Consider the following 9,146-nt stretch of genomic DNA (forward strand, 5'->3'; position numbering starts at 1 on the left):
GTCTATTTGTCTGCCTGTGTTTCTCTGTCATTAAAAAAATGAAAGTAATTAAATTTTAAAAGAGTAATGTATCCTGATTCTATTATTTGTTACCTGTGTGACATTAGATTTTTTTATTTTAATTTTCAATTAATTTTTAACATAATGATATTTCCTCCCTCCCTCTCCATCTCTCTGTCTCTCCCTCTCACCCTCTTTCATTGCTTTTTTTTTTTTACTTTTTGAGATAATATATTTTAAAATTACATTACAGTATGAAGGTTTAATACTTCACCAAATAAGAAATTAACAAGTAAAAAGCAAAAAGACCCTAGTTTCATGGGAATATAAACAACGATTTTAAACAGCAATAGAATGAAAAAAGCCCATTTCACCCATTTACAGTAAATTTAAAAGTAATCACAGGTAATTAAAAATATAGTAGTATAACAATTCATAACCATTGGCTTGACAAAGTTATAAAACAGTTTTTACAAAACTATATTTGCAGCAATATTAATACACACAGACATTTATTACACATCTGTGAATTTTTTTATTCAATCTGTATGCCAGTGATAAAAACACATGAAAACCACATGGCTTCCTACCTATAAGACCTATAACTATACCAGGTATTTAGGTCGATGAAAATGTTTGTTCATAAATCAACAAAGAGAGAATGTAGTATTACACTATCATTCTTAGCATACATTATATTAATTAAGAAAGCAGTGGCGTTAAGATGTTTCACTAATTTTATAAACACTTTGCAGTTTGGAAAAGCTAAAAAAATCACCACCTTATTAATGCTACCATTTAGATATTAACATGTGTCACAATTCCACAAATTTTAACAAAGAAAACAAGTTCTTAGAAGGAAATGCATGCATCTGGATGGAACTGGAAAACTACAGATGGATGGCCTTAGCCTCTCCTTTCTTTAGATTCTGTGCACACAACTCTACTTTTGCTGACACATTCTGCACTTAGAAAGGCTACAGTCTTCATTTGACCTGTTTTGATACCCTTTTATTAGTGAACATTCCTGAATAGGTATTTGAAACTTTTAGGCACTGACTTTAATGAATAAACCTTCATAAAACATCTTTTCTTTAAATTTTAGATACACTATTCTGCAATTCTTCTATTGATCAGAACTAACACAAATATTCAGGAATATAAGTTACTGCATACAGCAAGTAAACATAATGAATCATCCACCCTGTTTTCTTTTTCACTTTTTAGTCGTCAAGTGATGATGCACCTTATAAATAAAGCAACTGCTTTATTGGCAAACATAACTGTAGATGCCAAATATATTTGTCACTTGCAGGGATGAGGAACCCTTTTTACATGCCAAAAATTTTTTGGATTCTATAATATGACTTGCTCATACAAAATTATCAACTCAAAAATTTGCCTGCTAAAGTTTTACTGAAACTTGAGATGTGCCTGCAGTTACCTTGGCTGGGTCAGATCAAATGATTTTGTGGGTCTTTTATGGCCCAAGGGCTGCACCTTCCCTATCCCTGGTAGAGAAATATTGTCTATTGAAAATGGTCTAGGGCCGGCGCCACGGCTCGATAGGCTAATCCTCCACCTTGCGGCGCCGGCACACCGGGTTCTAGTCCCGGTCGGGGCACCAGATTCTGTCCCGGTTGCCCCTCTTCCAGGCCAGCTCTCTGCTGTGGCCAGGGAGTGCAGTGGAGGATGGCCCAAGTCCTTGGGCCCTGCACCCCATGGGAGACCAGGAGAAGCACCTGGCTCCTGCCATCAGATCAGCATGGTGTGCCAGCCGCAGTACGCCGGCCACGGCGGCCACTGGAGGGTGAACCAACGGCAAAGGAAGACCTTTCTCTCTCTCTCGGTCTCTCTCTCACCGTCCACTCTGCCTGTAAAAAAAAAAAAAAAAAAAGTCTAAATTTTTAAGTCTCTCTGAACAACTGAGTAAATCGTCATGTTCAGCAATTTTTTTAAGTTAACTCTCCCAAAATCAAAATGTGTGGATCAAAAATGAGAATTGAGGGCTGGCGCTGTAGTGTAGCGGGTAAAGCCACCACCTCCAGTGCCAGCATCCAATATGGGTGCCATTTCGAGTCCTGGCTGCTCCACTTCCCATCCAGCTCTCTTCTGTGGCCCAGGAAAGCTGTAGAAGATGGCCCAAATCCTTGGGCCCCTGTACCCACATGTGAGACCCGAAAGAAGCTCCTGGTTCCTGGCACTGCCCCAGCTGTTGCGGCCAATTGGGGAGTGAATCAGTGGATGAAGACCTCCCTCTCTCTCTCTCTCTCTCTCTGCCTCTGCTTCTCTCTGTGTGTAATTCTGACTTTCAAATAAATAAATAAATCTTTTAAAAAATAAGAATTTCATTTCCAACTAACAGTTGACACATGAATTCATTGTTACCAGCACGTGTATTTGCATTTCCAGATAATACATTCGTTTTCTCTGAAATGTCCTTGCAAACCCTCCCAATTTGCTAAGATTTAACTCACATCTTATGGTTCAGCTAGAATGCATTAACAGAAACAGTATGTCCCAAATAGTGTGACTTAAGGAGTTCTTTATTATCTGAACAATTTTGTATCTAATATCACACAGATTTTCTTAAAAAATATTTATTTATTTGGAAGTCAGAGTTACACAGAGAGAAGGAGAAGCAGAGAAAGAGAGAGAGCTTCCATCCGCTGGTTCACTCCCTAGTTGGCCCCAACAGTTGGAGCTGCACCAATCTGAAGCCAGGAGCCAGGAGCTTCTTCCAGGTCTCCCACACAGGTGCAGGGGCCCAAGGATTTGGGCCATCTTCTACGGCTTTCCCAGCCCATAGCAGAGAGCTGGATCGGTGGTGAAGCAGCCAGGTCTCGAATAGGTGCCCATATCGGAGGCTGGCACTGCAGGCAGCGGCTTTACCCGCTATGTCACAGTGCTGGCCCCCACAAAATTTTTAAACTGGAAGATAACTTAAAGCACAACTAGATCGCGTCATTAATTTTACTGGGGTGCAACCCAGGACTTAGAGGAAATAAGTTGCTTGCCCATTGCACCAAACACCATTAAGAAAATGCTTAGCATGTAAAATTAGAGTTCCAATCAATCACATATTATTAAAATGCTGGCTTTTATATTATACATTTGCAGGTAATAACCAGGTGCCACCAAAAAGGCAAGCTGGTGTTGACCAGGGCTTAGCATCCCATATGATGTTCTGGGTTCACTCAGAATGTGGACATCACTTCAAATTTTCAGCTCAGGTTTCACTCGGAATAAAGTGTATTTTTGATGAAAAACTGGACACTAAATACTACTACATTACAGTTTTGCTCTTTTCCATAAGCAGTCACGTGGTGCCTAGCAATGCTTCAATCAATGATCCACAACAGCTATGATGGTCACCTTAAGATACTGTGACAGCTGAAAAATGCCTGTGGCTTAGTATTTTCTTGCACATTTTCAGTGTCTGGGTACATGTAGATACTTATCATGGTATCCACAGAGTCTACAGTATTCAGTATAGTACCACACTCTAAGTTTGTAGCCTCAGGGAAATAAGGCTGGTCTACATAGTCTAGATGTAAAGTGCACTAAAGTGCACTCCATGAGATTTGCACAGCTGTAAAACTGTCTGACAGTGAATTTCTCAAAACACATTCACATTGTTACATGATGTATGACCAATGTCTTTTACATTTACTATCATTCTATCTATCTACCTGTCTATCCACTTACCCACCTCTCTACCCATCCATCCCTGCATCCATCCATTTTTCCTATGCTCCCTGGCGGGGGGTCTTGATTTTACTGTTCTCAAAGCAGATGATGCTGACTTATAACATTACCCTCCCCCAATTTAATCTCAAAGTCTGGAATCTACTATGGTTCAGTATAATTTGATATTGATGACGAGAGCAATAAAGTCAGCTTAGGTGTATATAGAATACATATTTTATGTTTAGCAATAGACTGACATAACTGACATCAACATTAATTAGTGAAATTAGTGTATAATTAAGTGAAGCCAAATATCAAAGGAACATATCTTTAAGAAGCAGCATATTGTAAGCATAAACTCAATCATATTAAACACATTTTAGACTCCCCATAAGTGAGTAATTTCTAAAAGATTACTTACCCAACTTTAATTTATTTCTCTGTACATTAAGTGTAATGATGATGACAATTTAACTGTGTGGGCATTGATACAACCCAGAGTCAGATTTACAAAATGGCCCTTTGGAATATGTACATATAATATTAGGAACATGACAGTGTATTATAGTAAAACTATTAAAATTATGAAAGTTTACACCAGATAAAATTTCATTTCAATCTCACTTAATGATATAGAAGTGTCATTAGTCTAGTCCAGGAATAACAGGTTATTATTTCCTACTCTGTACAGAAACTTTATATCTTGATCCGTGAGTCTTTCATTTGTTACACATTTTTTTGGATCACAGTAAGAGAGGACGAAGTGAAAGTGCAATATACAACGGTGTCCCTATTAAAGAGACTCAGAATCTGCTTCATAGATGCTCCACCTAGGCGATTGGCAAGGAAGGGTGTTGTGTCTGCTATAATGTGCTTCTGTAATTTTCTTGAAGTTCTTAATAATTTTTGGCAATGCCTTGTATTTTCATTTTGCATTGCATCCTGAAAATCATGTAGCTGCCCCTAAAGAATGATCCAACCACCCATCCTGCATTTCATTTTTTTATTGGCAAGAATTTGACCATATCACAACAATGTGTCTGAGAAAAGTAATGACTTTCTGACAGCCAGTGTCACCTAAAATGTGAAAGTTCTGATATTAAAAGTGAAACAAAGCATAGTGACATATATTTAACAGTCTCAGCCACAGTGTGTGCTTGTTTCATTCCTGGAACTCAACAATGTTACAGACACAAAGTTGGTGCCTACTATATATTTCGTTGAATAAATGAATACATGGTTCAATAACTGAAAAAACAGGAAAATAAATTTAAATCTTTCAATATGTATCATCAAAATGCCATTTAGAAAATAAAATTAACCTAATTTATTACTATTTTATACTTGCTAAATATTTTTACAAATTAGAAAATAATTGCAAAGTATTTGGCTCATAATAGTTAAAAGCAGTATTAAATAATATTCCTACATAGTTTTAACCTTCAGAAAGATAAATAAGACCTGGCAAACTATATTATAGTGGCCGGCGCCGCGGCTCACTAGGCTAATCCTCCGCCTTGTGGCGCCGGCACACAGGGTTCTAGCCCCGGTCGGGGCGCCAGATTCTGTCCCGGTTGCCCCTCTTCCTGGCCAGCTCTCTGCTGTGGCCAGGGAGTACAGTGGAGGATGGCCCAAGTGCTTGGGCCCTGCACCCCATGGGAGACCAGGAGAAGCACCTGGCTCCTGGCTTCGGATCAGCATGGTGCGCTGGCCGCAGCGTGCCAAACGCGGCGGCCATTGGAGGATGAACCAACGGCAAAAGGAAGACCTTTCTCTGTCTCTCTCTCTCTCACTGTCCACTCTGCCTGTCAAAAAAAAAAAAAAAAAAAAAAAAAAAACAACTATATTGTAGAAGCACAAAATCTCACATTCTCTAAACCATTGAAGTTTTTCAAATCATTCTGAGCAAAAGTAGTCTTAATTCAGACACATTTGGTGACATAATTTACTTACTATTACCAACTTAACCAAGAGAATTATATATTTTAAAGAGTGTTAGAAAAATCAGACATGATTCTGGGTACCCGGATAATACACTGTTGCTTGAGAAAGGGGCATAACCCCAAACATGATAGCATCATAGTATCATTTAGTATGGAGCACGATAACTGTATGTGCTGAAGTTATCACTGCCATGACTTATCACTGCAGCATGAAGTAACAGAGGGTCATGATGATTATTCAGTGCACTTGCTAATAAACTCAGAAAAGTTACATCAAGATAATCAGCGAAACAGCTTTATGACATAAGAGGATATAAGGTTTGCATTTCTAAAAAAAAACCTTATAAAAAACTATTTAGTTCCTGCTAAGTTACTGAATAAATGAAGCATTTCTGTATTTCTGTAATTTATAAAATGCAAATTTTGTGCTCATTACTATGAAGATGCATTAGAGAAGTTAGATATTAAATTGGAGGATACATTAGCAGAAAAGTAATGCATAGAAAGCATTTTTATATGTTGGGAAGAAGGCTGAACAAACAGCAATCTGACAGAATGTCAAAAGGTACATTTATTTCTCTTTTATGTAATGTGCACTATGAGTGCTTGGAATCTGGTCAAAGTCGTCTTTTCAGGAATAGTCTGGGGCTCTGTATCCTGGCATGATTTCTGAGGTGGTTTGTTCTATCAACATTCAAAGGTAGGGAGGAAACGAAAAGTGAGTCCAGGCCAGTGAGGAGACTGGCACTGCAATGCTCAGTGGTATTCCATGGATGATAACTTAGACACACAGGCACACCTACTTACACGTGAGACAAGGAAATACGGTACATGTGGGAATCTCTGTACCTTGGTAAAGATGAAAGACTAATTTGAGGGATTACATAAGTATTATAACAATATTTCCCAGGGTAGGTTATTTAAGAGTTTATCAAAAAATAACAAATGTGGGAAAAGGTACCCTAATGTACTGTTTTTGGGAATGTAAACTCGTGCAATCATTATGGAAATAATATGAAGATTCCTCAGAAATTAAAAAATAAATCTACTATATGACTCAGCCGTTCCAGTGCTTGGAGTTTATCCAATGGAAAAGCAACCAGCATATGAATTATCTTATCCTCACGTTTATGGCAGTTCAACTCACAATAGCAAAGATACAGAATTAACCCATATGTCCATCAACCAATGACTGGTATATATACACTATAGAATACTAGTGAGCCATAAAAATGAGTGAACTCCTGTCTTTCACAACAAAATGGATGCAACTAGAAAACATTATACTTAATAAAGTAAGCCAGTCTGCAAAAGACAAATATCATATGTTTTACCTGGTTTGTGGTAACTAATATACAAAGTACAAAAATGTAATGTATGTCAACAAAATTCACATTTCAATATTCGATTGTTGTTGATAGCCCATGTCTATAATCTTGAGCAACAGTGAATTTTCTACTACTTACTGAATTACTATTTAGTAGAGAGGTTAGCTTTTAGTTATAAAGAAAACTGAAAGTATGTCTTTATAAAAAAAATAAAAATAGTGGAAGAAGGTGGGAATGTGGAAGTGAGGGAGGAAGAGAGGATAGGAGGGAAGTATTATGCACTTAAAGCTGTATATATGGAAAAAATAAAGTCATGTCTGATATAAAAATATATTTTTATTTGAAAATGATTTGCTGTGAGATTTCTAGCATACACTAAAATTTCTGTGGTTATTCTAGAACAGTGTTTCTATAGGACATCATTTGGTTTAAATATGATGACAGCATTCTTGTATATTCCTGTCCCAGTTCTTCCTGTTGATAACTTGCTGGTATCATAGCTTTGTTATACTTAAGTAGTACTGATACATTATTGTTAAATAAATTGTGGACTTTATTGAAATTAATTTAGTTTTGACCCAATGTCTAGTATTTGCTGCTGGGACATAGGAAAGTGTTTTATTTTCTGAAGCAGTCTTTCATTTTTCCTCTGTTATCTGAAATTGCCTACATGTAATGGCAACTTTGCAACAATGAGCACACCTGCTGGCTTCTATGATAACATTTCCCAATCAGTGGAACCAGGAATCCCTGGAGAAATTCTGGGAAAAGGACAGGAAACACACAAGATGGGGCAGAGCATCTTGCATAAAGAGTAAAGTACTCAAAAATGAAAATGCATGATAATGATATATCAAAGGCTACAGGAATTAACTGGATGAGCTCTCCACAGGCAAAACAGGGAAAATAGAGCACAGAATTATTTACGATCCCATGCTAATATAAATAGATGATTAAGTATATTTATAAACTTGGGAGAGGAAACATGTCTCCCATTCAGAATTTTTAATTTATATAACCATTAGGCTCTCTAGAATGGGGGAAGAATAACTTCCCATTCATTAAGTGTGAGATGCACAGTGACTTCCACAGAGCATGGCACAGAAAGGGAGAAAAAGTGTGTGGCTTGCAGTATAGAACCCACAGCAGTCACATATGTTTTCTCAAATTTTGTTTTATATATGTGTCACACAAATTTTCGGATGATATACAACTACAGTCTTAATGACTTGTGATTATTTTAAAATTTACTCTGAAATTGACATCTTTTCATTTGATTATTGTGTATAGCCCTTGCCTATATTCCTGTTGAATTATGGTCTTTTTAGTTTTTACTTATTGAACACTTTACTGAGTGAAGCATTAAATCTTTGACTGTAAAGTAAATTAAAAATATGTTATCTCAAAAATAAAAAAAGAAAAGAACCCAGAGCAAAAGTCAGTGTTTGCATTGTAGAACCCAGAGAAAGTCTGTCAGTTAGATGACGTCAGCATCAGCAGTGTCAGGTCCTGTTGAGAGCAGTTGCCTTCACGTGACGAGATGCTTCTTCCAAAGTACATAGTGCAGTCTGACCACGATAAGAATGTGCTTTGTGCTGTTGTTTCTTGGAATATTTTAGACATGTCAATTACATAAACTATAGACCAGCCTAGGTAAACCACAGCTTTACTGATTTTCCCCTGCTTGATCTCTGAATTCCTGAAGGAGTGGTGTTACCGTCTGCAGCAGTAATAGTGTACTGGCATATTTCTCATTTCAGTTCTGTCAATCAATAGATGGAATAGGGTTCTTTCAATGCTCTCTTGTGAGGTGAATACAAGGCTTCTTAGGTCTACTTGGAGAATGGATCCCTTTATCATTATGTAATACTCATCTTTTAAGTCCAAAAATTTCCTTGTTGTGAAGCCCATTTTTTCAATGATCAATACAGCTGCATTGGTATTAGCAGAGATACATTTTACATCCCTTTATTTTCCAGATGAGTTTTCATATTCATAGCAGATTTCTTGGGGCAGGTGTTTGGCTCAGCATTTAAAACACTGCTCGAGATTCCTGTCAGTTACCTGGAGACGACAGCTTGGGAAATCCTGTGTGGTTGTCTTACTCTGTCGGGCTTCCTCTGCGAAGCACCACAGCCTGGGAGGCCGGAAGAACAATGTACTCTCTCCCCATTCTGGAAGCTGA

This window comes from Oryctolagus cuniculus, chromosome 13 (assembly GCF_051225735.1).
Source record: "Oryctolagus cuniculus isolate XC-2025 breed Fujian yellow rabbit chromosome 13, ASM5122573v1, whole genome shotgun sequence".
NCBI classification, from domain to species: domain Eukaryota; kingdom Metazoa; phylum Chordata; class Mammalia; order Lagomorpha; family Leporidae; genus Oryctolagus; species Oryctolagus cuniculus.